The following is a 17646-nucleotide window of genomic DNA, read 5'->3' on the forward strand; positions in this document are numbered from 1 at the left end:
GTTCCTTGCACAGTCGGTGCAGTGGTGGCCAGTTGTGACCGGCCCAGGGGCCCTCATACCTGAGGGGTTACGAGGAGTGGGAAAGGAGGTGCCTTCCCACCCGTTTCTTGTCGGTCATGGCTGCAAGCTTGGGATGGGGATGGTGTCAGGACCATGGGTGTCGTGGCGATGACCCTGGAGCTGGGAGGCGTGGTACTCATGGGCGAAGCTCGCGGCTCAGGTGTGAGCTGGTTGCCATGGCCGTGCAGGCGGTGTGTTTGCCAGGGTGTCACAGTCGGCGTTGCGAGCCTGGCTTACTGTGCCACTTCTCAGAGGCATTGAGGACTAGCTGGGGTGAATCTGCCAAGCTGACGGTGGCATCACCTATGGGCATCATTTCCTTCTTGAAGGCGTCGTCACGGTTCCTCTACATTCTCATGTTGCTCTAGGGGAAACCTTGATCTCTAGATCGGTCGGTGGCAATACTCTGGTGTCATGCCCTTCCTGAACGCGCCGCCTAGGAGTAGTCAGTTCCTCATGCACGGTTTCCTCTCTTTGCGGTGACTCCTTCACGGTTGATGTCTCCGAAGACTCCAACTGGTACCTTCTCTTCCTACATGTAGTTTGCTTAGAGTGGATGGGGTTGTTAGCTGTTTTATACACCCTTGTATCTTGCCTTGAGTGTGTGTGGTGTGGGGTTGAGTTGTATGTTTTGGATTGTATGGTGATCGGTGCTTTATTTATGAAGTGGGATGTGGGCCTTTTTCGATATGACACTTTGCACTACGAAGATATTAACATGGACTTGCTTCATATGCATGTCACTAGTTTAAATTACTCCCCACCATGACTAGCCTGAGATAACATGGACGGTCTATCTATTGCACAATATGTGGATGACACTATACTTTTTATGGATCACAACCTAGATAAAACAAAAAGCCTCAAGATGCTTTTATGTGCATTTGAGAAACTCTATATGGTCTAAAAATTAATTTCCAAAAGAGCGAGATTTTCTGGTTCAACGATGCTGGAGAGTCCGCATCTGAGCATGCTAAGATTTTTCGGCCGCCAGCTTGGGCAGTTCCCGATTTGCTATATGGGTATTCTGATACACTAACGGCGTTTAACTATCGTTGAGTGGAAGCATGTGGAAGAGAACCTTGGTAAACGTCTAGCTAATTGGAAGGTCAAACTCTTTCACTTAACGAAAGAGGTTCTTCAACGTCTCGATTACTTTTATCCAGATTTTTTGACAGTGTGATAATGAATCCAAGAAATATTGGCTGGCTAGGTGGAGTGTTTTATGCCGACCTTAAAATCAAGGGGGCCTTGGGAGTCAAGATATTGAGATTAAAAACATCGCTCTTTTGAGTAGATGGGTTCGGAAACTACTCACTGAGAATGGAGTATGCCAGGAAGTCATTCGTAACAAGTACGTGGGGTCCAAAACCATTTCTCAAGTTCATTGGAACCCAGTGATTCACATTTTTTGTGTGGTGTGATGAAGGCCCGAGAATTCTTTTTCCAATTTGGCACTTTCTCGGTTAGGGATTATTCTCAAGTTTAATTTTAGGAAGACACCTGACTGGGGACCTGATACGTCTCCAACGTATCTATAATTTTTGATTGCTCCATGCTACTTTATCTACTGTTTTGGACTATATTGGGCTTTATTTTACACTTTTATATTACTTTTGGGACTAACCTATTAACCGGAGGCCCAGCCCAGAATTGCTGTTTTTTTGCCTTTTTCAGTATTTCGAAGAAACAGAATATCAAACGGAGTCCAAACGGAATGAAACCTTCGGGATCGTGATTTTCCAACCGAACGTGATCCAGGAGACTTGGACCCTACTCCAAGAAGCTTCCGAGGAGGTCACGAGGGTGGAGGGCACGCCCCCCTGGGCGCGCCCCCTACCTCGTGGGCCCCTCGGAGCTCCACCGACGTACTCCTTCCTCCTATATATACCTACGTACCCCCGAACGATCAGAACAGGAGCCAAAAACCTAATTCCACCGCCGCAACCTTATGTATCCATGAGATCCCATCTTGGGGCCTGTTCCGGAGCTCCGCCGGAGGGGGCATCCACCACGGAGGGCTTCTACATCATCACCATATCCCCTCCGATGAAGTGTGAGTAGTTTACTTCAGACCTTCGGGTCCATAGGTAGTAGCTAGAAGACTTCTTCTCTCTTTTTGGATCTCAATACAATGTTCTCCCCCTCTCTCGTGGAGATCTATTCAATGTAATCTTCTTTTTGCGGTGTGTTTGTTGAGACCGATGAATTGTGGGTTTATGATCCAGTATTATCTATGGAAAATATTTGATTCTTCTTTGAATTCTTTTATGTATGATTGAGTTATCTTTGCAAGTCTCTTCGAATTATCTTTTTGGTTTGGCCAACTAGATTGGTAGTTCTTGCAATGGGAGAAGTGCTTAGCTTTGGGTTCGATTTTGTGGTGTCCTTACTCAGTGACAAAAAGAGTTGCAAGGCACGTATTGTATTGTTGCCATCGAGGATAACAAGATGGTTTTTTTTTTATCATATTGCATAAATTTATCCCTCTACATCATGTCATCTTGCTTACGGCGTTACTCTGTTTTTACTTAATACTCTAGATGCATGTTGGATAGCGGTCGATGAGTGGAGTAATAGTAGTAGATGCAGAATCGTTTCGATCTACTTGTTTTGGACGTGATCCCTATATACATGATCATTGCCTAGATATACTCATAACTATGCTCAATTCTGTCAATTGCTCAACAGTAATTTGTTCACCCACCCTAGAATACTTATGCTCTTGAGAGAAGCCACTAGTGAAACCTATGGCTCCCGGGTCTATTCTCATAATATCAATCTATATCACTTTATTTACTTGCTTTGTTTTTACTTTGCTTTTACTTTTTACTTTGCATCTATCTATCAAAAATACCAAAAATATTATCTCTATCAGATCTCACTCTCGTAAGTGACAGTGAAGGGATTGACAACCCCTAAGCATTGGTTGCGAGTTGCTATCATTTTGTGTAGGTACGAGGGACTTGTGCGTGGTCTCCTACTGGATTGATACCTTGGTTCTCAAAAACTGAGGGAAATACTTACGCTACTTTACTGCATCATCCTCTCCTCTTCGGGGAAATCCAACGCAGTGCTCAAGAGGTAGCAAGAAGAATTTCTGACACCGTTGTCGGGGAGGCTCACACAAGCAAGTCAACTATACCAAGTACCCATCGCAATCCCTATCTCTCGCATTACATTATTTTCCATTTGCCTCTCGTTCTCCTCTCCCCCACTTCACCCTTGCCGTTTTATTCACCATTCTGCCGTTCGATCTTATGTTTGCTTGTACCTTCTTTTTGCTTGCATCTTCGCTTGCTAAAAGTTTATGGATCCTCATTCGCTTGCCAATCTTTTTAAGAGATCCAATTATGATGAACCAATTGCTAGTGAGTTTTGTGCACTAGATTATCTTTATGAAGTTTTGCTTGAAATTCATGAATCTAGAAATTGTGATGAAGTACTTTATGAAGAGATTCACGATAACTCTTTGAATAAAAAGCATGATTGCAATGATTTTACTATAAGTTCTCTTGATGACAATTGTGCTAATAATATGCAAAACCCTAAGCTTGGGGATGGTAGTTTTGCTATGTTTACTACTTGTTGCAATGATCATGATTGGGGTAATTCTTCCTATGATCTTGAAAATTTATTTAAGCCCCATGATGAATATGAGATTGATAATAGTGTTTTCAATAATATGTAAAGTGGGTTTGGAAGAGTGTCAACTTTAGATCCCACATATTTGGAGAATGTTCAATCTTATGGTATTTTTTATAAAAGTGGGTTTGGAGAGGTCATGACTTTAGTTAATGTTAATCCCACTATTTTGGAAGAGTGTCAACTTTACATGCATGTGGATCATGTTGAGAATATGTTACGTGATAGCTATTTTGTTGAATTTGCTTATGAACCTACATGTAATTATTATGAGAGAGGAAAATATGGTTGTAGAAATTTTCATGTTACTAAATTACCTCTCTTCATGTTGAGATTGCTATAATCTCTTTGTTCTTCCTTGCATATGCTAGTTTTTGTTTGGCTTGCAAATTTGTTTGCTTATAATATGCCTATGCATAGGAAGTATGTTAGACTTAGATGTGTTTGTCACGTGTTTCATGATGCTCTCTTTGCGCTTCAATTCTTGTCTTTCTTGTGAGCATCATAATTCTCAATGCCTAGCTAAAAAGGCTTTAAAGAAAAGCGCTTGTTGGGAGGCAACCCAATTTTATTTTGTGTTTTTTGTTTTTGCTTCTGTTTAGGAATAAATAATCCATCTACCTTCTGTTTGGATGTGGTTTTATGTTTTAATTAGTGTTTGTGCCAAATAGGACCTATAGGATAACCTACGATGATAGTTGATTTGATTCTGCTGAAAAACAGAAACTTTGCGCGCATGAATTTAGTTATGGTAAATCACAGGAACTTGCTTTTGCGTTTATTATTTTTGCTGCTGATCAATAAACAAATTTTCCAGGACTTCCTATTTTGGTAGAATTTTTAGAGTTCCAGAAGTTTTCGTTAGTTACAGATTGCTACAGACTGTTCTGTTTTTGACAGATTCTGTTTTTCGTGTGTTGTTCGCTTATTTCAATGCATCTATGGCTAGTAAATTAGTTTATAAACCATAAGGAAGTTGGAATACAGTAGGTTTAACATCAATATAAATAAAGAATGAGTTCATTACAGTACCTTCAAGTAGTCTTTTGTTTTCTTTCTCTAACGGAGCTCACGAGATTTCTGTTGAGTTTTGTGTTGTGAAGTTTTCAAGTTTTGGGTGAATTCTTTTGATGGATTATGGAACAAGGAGTGGCAAGAGCCTAAGCTTGGGGATGCCCATGGCACCCCTAAGATAATCCAAGGACACCAAAAAGTCAAAGCTTGGGGATGCCCCGAAAGGCATCCCCTCTTTCGTCCACTTCCATCTGTAATTTACTTGGAGCTATATTTTTATTCACAAACATGATATGTATTTTGCTTGGAGCGTCTTGTATTATTTGTGTCTTTGATTGTTAGTCTACCAAAATTATCCTTGCTGTACACATCTTTTGAGAGATCCATACATGAATTGGAATTTGTTAGAATACTCTATGTGCTTCACTTATATCTTTGAGCTTGATAGTTTTGCTCTATGTGCTTCACTTATATCTTTTGAGTGTGATAATTTTTGCTCTAGTACTTCACTTAGATCTTTTAGAGCACAGTGGTGGATTTGTTTTAAAGAAACTATTTGATCTCTCATGCTTCACTTAGATTATTTTGAGAGTCTTTAATAGCATGGTAATTTGCTTAATGTTAATATACTTGGTGTTCAAGATATGTGAAACTTTCTTTTGAGTGAATTGAATACTAAGATAAGTTTGATGCTTGATAATTGTTTTGAGATATGGAGGTGATAATATCAAAGTCGTGCTAGTTGGGTGATTATGAATTTTAAAAATACTTGTGTTGAAGTTTGCAAGTCCCGTAGCATGCACGTATGGTTAAAGTTGTGTAACAAATTTGAAACATGAAGTGTACCTGGCTTGTGCATCCTTATGAGTGGCGGTCGGGGACGAGCGATGGTCTTTTCCTACCAATATATCCCTCTAGGAGCATGCGCGTAGTACTTGAATTCTTGATGACTTCTAAATTTTTGCAATAAGTATATGAGTTCTTTTGACTAATGTTGAGTCTATGGATTATAGCACTCCCATCTTTCCACCTTTGCTAGCCTCTTCGGTACCGTGCATTGCCCTTTCTCACCTTGAGAGTTGGCGCAAACTTCGCCGGTGCATCCAAAACCTGTGATACGATATACTCTATCACACATAAACCTCCTTATATCTTCCTCAAAACAGCCACCATACCTACCTATCATGGCATTTCCATAGCCATTCCGAGATATATTGCCATGCAACTTCCACCATCATCATCGTGACATGCATTACTTTTGTCATATTGTCATTGCATGATCTTGTAGTTGACATCGTATTTGTGGCAAAGCCACCATGCATTATTTTCCATACATGTCACTCTTAATTCATTGCACCATCCCGGTACACCGCCGGAGGCATTCATATAGAGTCATATCTTGTTCTAAGTTTCGAGTTGTAATCCTTGTGTTGTAATCAATAGAAGTGTGATGATCATCATTATTAGAGCATTGCCCAAATAAAAAAAAGAAAAGGAGAAAGGCCAAAAAAAGGCCCAAAAAAAGAAAATAGAAAAGGGCAATGCTACTATCTCCTTTTCCACACTTGTGGTTCAAAGTAGCACATTGTTCTTCATGTAGTGAGTCTCATATATTGTGCTTCAAAGTAGCACCTTGTTCCTCATGTAGTGAGTCTCATAAGTTGTCTTTTTCATACTAGTGGGAATTTTTCATTATAGAACATGGCTTGTATATTCCTACGATGGGCTTCCTCAAATGCCCTAGGTCTTCGTGAGCAAGCAAGTTGGATGCACACCCACTAGTTTTCTTTTGTTGAGCATTCATAGCTCTAGTGCATCCGTTGCATGACAATCCCTACTCACTCACATCGATATATATTGATGGGCATCTCCATAGCCCATTGATATGCCTAGTTGATGTGAGACTTTCTCCTTTTTTGTCTTCTCCACACAATCCCCATCATCATATTCTATTCCACCCAAAGTGTTATATCCATGGCTCACGCTCATGTATTGCGTGAAGGTTGAAAAAGTTTGAGATTATTTAAGTATGAAACAATTTCTTGGCTTGTCATCGGGGTTAGAAGTTGGGAACATCTTTGTGTGACGAAAATGAAGCATAGCCTAACTATATGATTTTGTAGGGATGAACTTTGTTTTGCCATGTTATTTTGAGAAGACATGATTGCTTTGATTAGTATGCTTGAAGTATTATTATTTTTGTGTCAATATGAACTTTTGTCTTGAATCTTTCGGATCTGAATATTCATATCACAATTAAGAAGATTTACATTGAAATTATGCCAAAGTATCACTCCGCATCAAAAATTCTTTTTTATCATTTACCTACTCGAGGACGAGCAGGAATTAAGCTTGGGGATGCTTGATACGTCTCCAACGTATCTATAATTTTTGATTGCTCCATGGTACTTTATCTACTGTTTTGGACTATATTGAGCTTTATTTTACACTTTTATATTACTTTTGGGACTAACCTATTAACCGGAGGCCCAGCCTAGAATTGATGTTTTTTGCCTTTTTCAGTATTTCGAAGAAACAGAATATCAAACAGAGTCCAAACGGAATGAAACCTTCGGGATCGTGATTTTCCAACCGAACGTGATCCAGGAGACTTGGACCCTACTCCAAGAAGCTTCCGAGGAGGTTACGAGGGTGGAGGGCGCCCCCTGGGCACGCCCCCTACCTCGTGGGCCCCTCGGAGCTCCACCGACGTACTCCTTCCTCCTATATATACCTACGTACCCCCGAACGATCAGAACAGGAGCCAAAAACCTAATTCCACCGTCGCAACCTTCTGTATCCACGAGATCCCATCTTGGGGCCTATTTCGGAGCTCCGCGAGAGGGGGCATCCACCATGGAGGGCTTCTACATCATCACCATAGCCCCTCCGATGAAGTGTGAGTAGTTTACTTCAGACCTTCGGGTCCATAGCTAGTAGCTAGATGGCTTCTTCTCTCTTTTTGGATCTCAATACAATGTTCTCCCCCTCTCTCGTGGAGATCTATTCAATGTAATATTCTTTTTGCGGTGTGTTCGTTGAGACTGATGAATTGTGGGTTTATGATCCAGTATTATCTATGGAAAATATTTGATTCTTCTCTGAATTCTTTTATGTATGATTGAGTTATCTGTGTAAGTCTCTTCGAATTATCTTTTTGGTTTGGCCAACTAGATTGGTAGTTCTTGCAATGGGAGAAGTGCTTAGCTTTGGGTTCGATTTTGCGGTGTCCTTACTCAGTGACAGAAAGAGTTGCAAGGCACGTATTGTATTGTTGCCATCGAGGATAACAAGATGGGGTTTTTATCATATTGCATGAATTTATCCCTCTACATCATGTCATCTTGCTTACGTCGTTACTCTGTTTTTACTTAATACTCTAGATGCATGCTGGATAGCGGTCGATGAATGGAGTAATATTAGTAGATGCAGAATCATTTCGATCTAATTGTTTTGGACGTGATGCCTATATACATGATCATTGCCTAGATATACTCATAACTATGCTCAATTCTGTCAATTGCTCAACAGTAATTTGTTCACCCATCGTAGAATACTTATGCTCTTGAGAGAAGCCACTAGTGAAACCTATGGCCCCCGGGTCTATTCTCATAATATCAATCTATATCACTTTATTTACTTGCTTTGTTTTTACTTTGCTTTTACTTTTTACTTTGCATCTATCTATCAAAAATACCAAAATATTATCTCTATCAGATCTCAGTCTCGTAAGTGACCGTGAAGGGATTGACAACCCCTAAGCGTTGGTTAGGAGTTGCTATCGTTTTGTGTAGGTACGAGGGACTTGTGCCTGGTCTCCTACTGGATTGATACCTTGGTTCTCAAAAACTGAGGGAAATACTTACGCTACTTTACTGCATCATCCTCTCCTCTTCGGGGAAATCCAACGCAGTGCTCAAGAGGTAGCAGGACCCCCCACTTAAGGTGCAATACCCTTGCTTGTACAGGATTGTCAGACATAAATTCGTCATGATCAAACAAATTTTGGGACGAGAAAGCCCTGATATTTATTTTCGGACGAAGCTTTTAGGGCCTCGCCTGGCGGCATGGAATGAATTACTCCTTCGTCTGGAGGCCATTCACCTGTGAGGCGAACTGGACAAGTTTCGCTGGAATTTACATCAGAGCGGCATGTTCTCAGTTCAATCTTTGTACGATGCAATGGTGCATAGTGATATTGCGATTGATAAGAAGAAATTGTGGAAGCTCAAAATTCCTCTAGGAGTGAAGATTTTCCTCTTGGTTTCTAAATGGAGGAGTCATCTTAATTAGAGATGACCTGGCACGACGCAATTGGCAAGGTAGTAAGACATGTATCTTTTGCCAACATGACGAGTCAATTAAACACTTATTTTTGAAGTGTAAGTTCGCTCTTGTAGTGTGGGCCATAGTTCAAGTAGCTTTAAATATATATCCCTACGTAGTGCACCTAACATGTTCGGCAATTGATTACGGAGTATTTATAAACAATTTTCTGCACATATTCTGGTGGGGGCGGCTGCCTTATGCTAGGCATTGTGGTTTATCATGAATGATGTGGCTTTTAACAATAAATGTGTTTCATCTCCTGTGCAGGTTATTCATGCATGTACATGATGACTCCGTACTTGGTTTATCCTGCAGATGCGGGGGGACAAATACAATTTTACGATGACGACTACACGGCTGGAGCATACGGCCAGGGAGATTTTCTTCCTTCATGGATGACGATGTAATATCTGGATAGGAACGCCGCACTCTAGGCTGGACTTGTTTATTTTTACTATAAAATGATGTTTATTTTTAGGTGTGTTAGACTTGTTGGCTGAGTGGATCTCGCTATGCAGAGACCGGACATTATTTGATGCGGTTGTATTAGCTCGATGTATCAGTTCAATAAAATGTCTTTTATCCAAAAAATGACTAGCCTGACATGCTCTGCAAAGGTGCACGTTTTGTGTATTGGTGCCAGACTGCAACCAAAGTCAAAATTCGGGACGTAAAGGGTGATCAAAATTATAAGAGCTGGAAACAGTGGGCGTCGATCTAAGTACCTCGTAATCCACATGTGCAATTCTTGAAACGCTTACCAGCCAAGAAAACAATGGATATCAAGGTTTACCACCCCCGTAAAATTGCTTGTTTAGTCTTACCAAGAAGTTGAACTTAGCAATGGCGCAAAACCACTTGCGTTTGCTTCGAGATGGAAACATTTGTTTTATCTCTTCGAGGAATCCAAGTTCAACTATCCAGGCAGTGCTGAATAGATACGCCGTAGGATCCCAGTTTCCACGTGATGAGGCATATAGCAAATGATGAGGAGCGGGACACACTACTTTGGACGGCGAGAGGCATCCTATTTATCTTAACATGTCACCTCATCAATAGTTTTCCATTATTAGTTGATCTCATGCACACTTTTCACCTCAATATGCATGAAAAAAAGGTGGTATTCTCTAGTTATACGGAGATCGGTGTAACGGATCCAAGCATAAAACATCTAGAGAGATTTTTTTTGAAACAAGGTAAAAGACTTGCCACTTTCATTAATTAAGGAGAAGGTTTAGACAAGAGCCGCAGAGCGGCAATAAAGAAAGATTACTCTCGCGACATAAGCTCACTCAGGTGGTTGGCCCCCGCCAACGCCCAAAGATGGGCCTCCTCTTTGATCTTGGCAACAATAATGGTGGTCGGTGAAGCCGTGTTGCGAAAGACTCTTGCGTTCCGCTCCTTCCACATTTCCCACATGACAAGCATCAGAACAGAGGCAGCGGCTTTCTTGATGTGCCCTCCAGAGTTTATCGTCTTGAGCCACCAATCTTGAACCGTGTCTTCATGGCGCCAAATCAGTGGCGAGTGGTCCTGCATGCCGAGCCAGGCGACCACGGCATGCCAGACACGGGTAGTGAACCTACACTGGAAGAGGAGATGGGAGGCGAACTCTTGGACTTGTTTGCATAGGGGACAAAGTCCACAGTTTGGCCATCCTCGCCGTTGTAATCGATCCGCCGTCCACACATGGTTTTGGATGACAAGCCAAGTGAAGACCTTGCATTTTGGGGGAGCCCAACTCTTCCAGATTGTGGGAGCAGTTGGGCTGAGAACTAGGCCCTCGAATTATGCCATGTACGCTGAAGCCGTGAATATTCACCACTGGAAGTGAATTTCCAGGAAATGGTGTCCTTCCTATCCGGATTGAGAGCAACTTCAGTAACCAATTCCCATAAGACCGCAAACTCCTGGATATGTGCCAAAGTGAGCCCCTGTGAAATGTCAATTTGCCGGACCCAGAAATTGTTGTCAAGAGCCTTACAAACCAAACATGCCTTCTTTTTGGATATTTCGAAGATTTTAGGAGCGATATCTTTAGGTCGGAGGCCATTGAGCCAAGATGACTCCCAGAATTTTGCTTTTTTGCCATCACCAACGGTCACAATCGTGGATGCTGAAAAAAGATCTCTGTCAGTATCAGTACAGGGCGTTTCCATCCCCATCCAAGTTTTGGGAGGGTCAGCCCATTCGAACCAAAGCCAACGAAGACGAAGGGCGGTCGCAAATTTCTCAAGATTGAGCACACCCAGGCCACCGAAGATCTTGGGCTTGCAAACATGCTCCCAATTAACCTTACACTTTCCACCAGACACCTTGTCACAGCCAGCCCAAAGATAAGCACGTCGCAGGCTGTCAATCTTTTTCCACACCTCAGCAGGGAGCTCCATCGGTGTGAGATGGTAGATCGCAATGGCTGTGAGGACAACTTTGACCAAAACAATGCGTCCAGGGGTCGCAACATGCATAGCCGACCAAGGCGGCAGCTTGCCCGCAATCTTGTCCTCAAGATACTGAAAGTGTATGCGCTTGAGTCTAGTGACCGACAGGGGAAGGCCAAGGTACCGCAAGGGGAAAGATGTCCGGACCGCTGGGAAAGCCTGAAGGATGTCATCAAGGTCCAAGTCGGCACAACGGATGGGCGCAACTAAGCTCTTGTTGCAATTGGTGACTAATCCAGTGACTTCACCAAAGGCAGAAAGCGTTGAAGCGAGGAATTGTATATCTTCCTTAAAAGGAGCCACAAAGATGGCTGCATCGTCAGCTTATAAGGAGGCCCGGATGGGGTTGCCACGGAGTGGATGGAGGTTGCCTTGCGCGGTAGCCTTGGCTAGGATATGGTGCAGGGGATCAATGGCAAGGACAAAGAGCAGAGGGGAGAGAGGATCCCCTTGCCGAATCCCACATTCATGCGTGATTGGGTCGCCAGCAACACCATTGAGTAGAACTCTGGAGGAGGCCGTGGAAAGGAGAGCAGATATCCAATCACAGAACCGGCTTGGGAAGTGATGGTGGCGCAGCAAGTCCATAAGGTAATCCCACCTAATCGAGTCGAAGGCTTTCTTGATGTCTAGCTTGAGAAGCAAAGTAGGGGATTTGGTACGGTGGAGTCTGCGGGCCAAGTTGCAGACATACATGAAGTTGTCGTGGATACTTCTTTTCCTAATGAAGGCACTTTGTGTGTTGGAGACGAGCGCGGACATGTGAGGGGCTAGCCGAGTAGCCATCATCTTAGCTATGATCTTTGCAACCGCGTGAATGAGACTGATAGGCCGAAAATCAGAGATGTCTTCAGCCCCATCTTTTTTTGGGATGAGGGCAATGTTGGCTGAGTTGAGCCAATGGAGGTTGTTCACATGCAGATTGGAGAAATTATTGATCACAAGCATAATCTCCGTCTTAATGATGTCCCAACATACTTTGAAGAAAACTCCAGTGAATCCGTCCGGGCACGGAGCTTTGTCTCCTGGGAGCTCTTGGATCGCCAAGCGGACCTCCTCTTCGGTGAATGGTGTCCCAAGGTCCGAGAGGTCGCAGGGAGACGACGGGATGCAGGCCCAGTTGAAGTCCTTGGAGCGCGGGGGGCCCTTCCCAATGGCTTTCCTAAAGTGGCTCTGGATAATTTCTTTCTTGTGATCATGGCTCGTAACCCAGCCATTATTGTGCTTAAGACGGTGGATGAAGTTCTTTCTCCGTCGATGATTGATACGAAGGTGAAAAAAACGAGTGTTTGCATCCCCTTCTTTGAGTAACTTAATTCTCGAGCTTTGCCTTTTCCTTGCCCGCTCAAGAACCGCCAAGGCCACAACCTCTCTCTTAAGATCCTTTCTCAGGATTCGTTCACCCGTTGATAGTGTCCTTTGTTCTTGCACGATGTCGAGACGGAGGATGATCTCAAGGGCCATGTGGAGCTGGATTTTGTTGTTCGAGAAAATGGACCTGCTCCACTTGCGAAGACACTAACTTGTTCTCTTGAGCTTGTGGAAAAGCACCTGATAGGGCTCAGAGTGGGTGGTTTCCTCATTCCAGGCATCCTGGACGATCTTCTTGAAGTTAGGCATTTTAGTCTAGAAGTTTTCAAAACGGAAAGATTTTGGCCATTTTGGCCCCTTGTCGCTAGCCAACAGGAGCGGGCAATGGTCCGAGAGCGAGGACGACAGGGCATGGAGAATGTGTGTGCCGAAATCTAGGTCCCATTCCTCATTGCAGAAAAAGAGTCTAATTTGCTCAAAGTCGGGTTAGTCTGTTCGTTGCTCCAAGTGAATTTTCGATTTTGCAGATGGATTTCTTTCAGCTCACAGGAGTTAAGGGCATTTCGAAAGCGCACTAAGTGAGAGCGGTCCACATTTGCATGGTTTTTGTCCTGGGCACGATAAACTTGGTTGAAGTCTCCCGTCACTAGCCATCTAGTGCCCTGTGCAGGCTTGAGGCTCACAAGCTCTTGGAAGAAAGAGTCTTTCAGATTACTTCTTGTAGGCCCATAGACTGAAGTGAGTTTGAAGGAGATGGGAGTATTGATAATAGAAATGTTTGCGGAGATGCAAAATGTGCCAACATGGATGCCGTCCACCTTCATGTAGTCATCATTCCAGAGAATAAGAATTCCCCCCTTGGTGCCATCGGCAGGTTTTTCTGCAAAATTCTCCAGTCTTTGACCGCCAAGGAAAGAAGCCACGAAAGGGTCAACAATAGCTAATTTCATTTCCTGTAGGCAAACAAGATTGCAAGAGGTAGCGGCTATTGTTTCATGAACGGTTGCACGACGGTTTGGACTGTTGAGGCCACGGACATTCCAGTTTAAGATAGATAAACTTTCATTCATTGCAGACAAGGGCTACATCATCGATGACTATTAACACTAACAGAAGTCTTGCCTGGGCAACATCGCGAGATAGTTGTAGACAACCATGCCTAGCTAGTCCAGCAAACGGGATAAAAACATGAAGATTGCTAATCATAAGAACTGGGATACATCAACTACTACTCGGAGCAGAAGCATCAAGAAGTCGTCGTCGCCGTCGCGCCTTCTTCACCTTGGCCTTGGAGTTCCAAACCAGCCTCTCCCCCATGGTCCAGCAGGGCATCTTCAACAGCAGTTGCAAGATCACAATCAAGCTTGAACAGGGCTCTCAGTGCCACAACCGCCAGGTCGGGCAGCTGATCGCGGAAGAGAGACACATACTTTTGTATGGCTGCTTCAGTGATCATTTCGCCTTCCTCAACAATGCCCAAACGCTGGCAAAGTAATCTCTCAGCTATTTTCGCGATTGGCATGTCTTTGTTCTTTGCTTCCAACCTGGGGCTGCTACGAATCAGGTTCAGGCCAGTTACGCCAGCTAAGGTTTTCCTCCTGGCAGCCGGTGGCCTTGGTGGTGTGGAGTTGGGCGTCGGGAGGATGGCTGGAGGGCAAGGCACGAACAGAGAGAGATGACTATGGATCCACATGGCAGGGTAACGAGCTCACGTCATCGTACAAAAATCGTAACAATTCTTCTATCTTACGCAACGCGGAGCAGTTTTGAATGAAATCAGCCGGTCTAACCAGTTTAAAGTGCACAACCTGTACTGATACCAAAGCAACTTCTGGAACTAAAATTACATTTGGTGAATACAGAGAGGGGGGGATGCCCAGCTGACTAGCGAGTACACAGAGATGGCGCGTAGAGGGTGGGCCATGACAAACGGAGATAGCGGGCGTGTCAGCCGCGTGTGGCATAGGCTACGTCTCGGGTGGGAGCAGGGCCAGCCCTGCAGCGCCAGCACGAGCCCACAACCGTGCCTCGTCGCGTATCATGTCCATAGCGCGACCGACATCCGGAGAGCCGCCATCGAATAGGCAGTCGTTGCGGTGCCGCCAAATGTGCCAGGCGGTAAGAATGGCGAGAGAGGCGAGGCCACGCCGCAGACAACTCGTAGTAGCAAATAGAGCTGAAGATAGCCACCCGATGAACTCCTCGTCAGGGTTGGGGACGGGTGCAGTGGATCGGCACCACGAGAGCACCTCATGCCATATTTGGCGGGAGAGGGAGCATCCAACTAGAAGATGTTGCATGGTTTCTGGTTCATGATCATAGAGTTGGCAAAGCGGCTCGTGGGGGAGGTCATGGCGTGCCAGGCGGTCGGCGGTCCAGCAGCGGCCAAGCAGCGCTAGCTAGATGAAGAATTTGATGTGAAGCGGCACCCAGGAGCGCCAGGTGATACGCCAATGCAACGATACGCAAAGCTTTTGCGTATTCGCAAAAAAGAAAACTTCTGGAACTATTCTCCTCACTTCTACATTTATATGTGGTCACAGAAATCACATAGTACTTGCTGCACTAGTACTAAATGTTTTAAAAAAGATCCTAATAACTTTTTATTTTTCAGTACTGTCCGGCTCAATACCAAAATAGTCCTTTTGAAAAATATTGTCACATGGCAAAAATACATCTAATAAAAATCAAGAAAAAATGCTCTAAAAATCAGAAAATCATGGCCATACAAAAACATAGATTTGCCATGCGATATAGCATAAAATTGCCAAATGTCAATAGAAAACACACATAAAGTTGCCATGCGAAAAAAGAAGGGGCAATATGAACTTTTTTTCTTTATTTTTGCCATCGACCAATACAAAACTGCCATGTGACGGGACAAGAAAATAATAATAGTTTGCCATGTTAGCTGTATAAATTGGAAAGCACAAAAAAAGTTCTTGAAAACTAAAAATGCCGTGCTCTTAATAGTAAAAATGCCATGCTCTTAAAAATAAAAATGACATGCTCTTAAAGAATAAAAATGGCATGTTCATAGTATTAAAAATTCCATTCTATTAGATAATAAAATGCTATGTTCTTAATAATAAAATATTCCATGCTTTGTATTTTCTTTGTCAAAACAAAAAACCACACAAAAGAAGGTTGAACTTTTTTTGAATTCGATGAGCAGTTTTTTTAATTTGATGAAGAATTGTAAATATAATGAAAAAAATGGATTAGATGAACTTTTTTTAATCAACGAACATTTTTTTAACTACCGAACGGATTTTGAGTTCATACCTTTTTTTCATATTCACGAACTTTAAAATAATCATACATATTTAAATCTACAAACTTTTTTTTCGCAAACCATAAAAATGGTGGTCGGTGTCTTTCCTAAGCTAACATAAAAAACAACCCGATCCGGCTAGAGACCGGGCCAGCTGAGCTAATAAGCCAAGAAGCGGTCGAAACTATAATACTGTTAGTCATGCCTTGGCTAATTTTGGTAGATTGCAACGCCGGATAATTGTTTGGCTTTGTTCTGGTCCAGAGGAGGTCGTAGAACTTGTTGGACGAGATTGTAATATGTAATTCTGAGTAATGCAAGAATTTATTTCGCAAAAAAAAAGGCGATCAGGAGAGCCGAGCGGGCGAGGGGTGCTCCAATTTGGCGCAATAAGCACTGGATAGAGGCGCAGTGCGCACCCTCCACTCCACCCGCGCCATTTTGGGCCAACCCATGAGTAGGGTGGGGATAACCCCCTGTTTTTTTTTCATTTCGTTTTTTCTTTTCCTTTTGTGTTTCATTTTTATTAAATAATATAGGATTTATAAAAAGTTCAAAATTTGAAACAAAAGTGAATTTTAAAAAAAAATGTTCAAGAAATCATGAAATCATGAAATGTTTGTGTATTAAAAAAATGTTTTTGAGTAAATAAAAATGTTTGCTTATTCAGAAAATGTTCACAATTTTATGAAAAAATAATAAAATCAAAAAATGTCCATGATTTTGGAAAAAATGTTCGCGAGAAAAAGTTCATTGTTTCAGAAAAAGTCCATGAATTTCAAAAAGTGTTCCCTAATTCAAAAATGTTCATAGATTAAAAATAACAATATTCACGAGTTTCAAAAAGATGTACACGGATTTCAAGATGTTAACAATTTAAAAAGTATTTGTGAATTTGTAAAAATGATTGTGTTTTTAAAAATGTTTGTAAATTTAAAAATTATTGATGATCTCAAAAAATATTCATAAAATTCAAACAACCGCAGGCCCCGTTAACTGTTCTGACATGGCCAAGCGGCGAGTACTTTGACCATGGTCATAGCTTAGCTACATACCCTATCGCCACGAAAGGCCACTGTAGCCCCCCAGAAGAGTTAAGTGGTTGGGGGCATGGTCGGGTGGCCACCCTCCTACTCATTCAACCCCCATCCTTCTTCCTTCTCTCCCACCCGAGGTGGTGCCCTCTCTCCCTCATTCAAATTCCTCTCAAATCCACCTTAAATCGGTGACATTTGTTCGGTGAATCCCATCCCTTGAGGTAACCTCTCTCAACTTCCACGATTTGATTGGTTGAATCTCCTTTTTGGTGGCGCAACTAACTTTTGGGCAAACCGAATACCAAGTTTGGGGGGTTTGTCATAAATTCATTGTAAAAATGGTGGAATTTCTATGAGGTTTATGATGTGTTGTAAGCATTATGCACTAGGATTAGGGTTATGGTATGTGTTTGTAAGCATTATATAATGTCATGGTCTATTTGTTGGAAGTATGCCCTAGAGGCAATAATAAATTAGTTATTATCATATTTCCCCGTTCATGATAATCGTTATCATTCATGCTAGAATTGCATTG

Source organism: Triticum dicoccoides, chromosome 3B, assembly GCF_002162155.2.
Source record: "Triticum dicoccoides isolate Atlit2015 ecotype Zavitan chromosome 3B, WEW_v2.0, whole genome shotgun sequence".
Lineage (NCBI taxonomy): Eukaryota > Viridiplantae > Streptophyta > Magnoliopsida > Poales > Poaceae > Triticum > Triticum dicoccoides.